Here is a 1,812-nt window from a genome sequence, read left to right as displayed (position 1 = left end):
ACAGCCCTTACTAGGCGGACATACTTAGCCATCGTATCTTCCCTTGCCTCAAACTCTCCCTTTACCTGGGATACGACCAGCTTTGAATCTCCACGGACTTTTAAGTTCTTGACTCTAAGTGTCCCTGCTAGGCCGAGGCCAACTATCAGAGCTTCATATTCTGCCTCATTTTTCGTGGTTGGGAAGTCTAACTTCATGGCATACTCAATTAAGAACCCATCAGGGCTTTGTAAAACCAAACCTGCTCCGCTTGAGGTTGTTTTTGATGCTTCATCAAAATAGAAAACCCAATATTCTTTCTCCTTATCATCCTTTTCTTTGTCCCCTTTATCAACTTCCTTGTCTTGAGGTGTGGTATCTTCCTGCCCCCCGACTTCTTGGTTGGGTATGGTACATTCCACCATGAAGTCAGCTAATGCCTGGGCTTTTATCGCCGTTCGTGGCTTATACTTGATGTCGAATTCTCCCAGCTCTATTGCCCACTTGATCAACCTCCCACTAGCCTTGGGACTATGAATGATATTTCTCAGGGGCTGATTTGTTAGCACCTCATTTTGATGAGCCTCAAAGTAAGGACGTAACTTTCTTGAAGCCATTACCAAGGCTAGAGCAAATTTCTCAATAGTTGAATAATTCAACTCAGTACCATGTAGAATTTTGCTGACATAGTATACGGGTTTCTGGATTTTCAGTTCCTCCTTAACCAATACAACGCTCAAGGTAGTTTCTGAAACGACTAAGTACAAGTATAAAACTTCATTCAAAATTGGCTTGGCCAACAACGGGGCCTGGGCCATATATTTCTTTAATTCCTCATATGCCTTCCGGTTTTCCTTACTCCATACAAAGTCCTTAATGTTCTTTAGTGACTTGAAGAACGACAAGCACTTGTCTCCTGACTTGGAGATGAATCGTCCCAGCGCAGCAACCCTTCCCATGAGCTTCTGAACATCCTTGACATTTTTTGGTGGCTCCATGTCCAGGATTACCTTTATTTTGTCGGGGTTGGCCTCGATCCCTCTCTTGGAGACCATCAATCCCAAAAATTTTCCAGATCCTACTCCGAAAGCACACTTCGTAGGATTTAACATCATTTTGTGGTACCTCAGGACCTCGAAAGATTCCCTCAAATGGGTTATATGATCAGTCTTTACTAGACTCTTGACTAACATGTCATCAACATAGACTTCCATAGTCTTTCTAATAAGATCCTTAAAAATTTTATTTACCAACCTTTGATAGGTGGCTCCTGCATTCTTAAGACCAAATGCCATAACAAGATAACAATAAACACCAAAGTCAGTGATGAATGATACCTTTGGAATGTCATTCTTGTGCATCTTAATCTGATTGTATCCACTAAATCCATCCATGAAGCTTAACATCTCATGCCTAGCAGTGGCATCTATCAAAGTATCAATCCTTGGCAACGGAAAATAGTCCTTAGGGCATGCATCATTCAGTTCAGTGAAGTCATTACACATCCTCCATTTTCCATTGGCCTTCTTCACCATTACAGGGTTTGCTAACCATTCAGGAAACTATATGTCCTCAATGAAACCAGCCTCTAAGAGCTTCTCAACCTCCTGTTTTATAACTTCTTGTCTTTCTGAGGCAAAGTTTCTTTTCTTTTGCTTCACTGTCTTCCGATTCGGGTCCACATTCAACTTGTGAGTAATCAGTTCTGGGTCTATGCCTGGCATATCAGCTGCTGACCATGCAAACATATCACTATTTTCTTGCAAAAATCTCACCAACTTCCCTCTAAGGGGCTCATCGAGTGTGGCTCTAATGAAAGTCATCTTCTCAGGA

This window comes from Apium graveolens, chromosome 10 (genome assembly GCF_009905375.1).
Source record: "Apium graveolens cultivar Ventura chromosome 10, ASM990537v1, whole genome shotgun sequence".
Lineage (NCBI taxonomy): Eukaryota > Viridiplantae > Streptophyta > Magnoliopsida > Apiales > Apiaceae > Apium > Apium graveolens.
Note: the sequence above shows the minus strand (reverse complement) of the source record.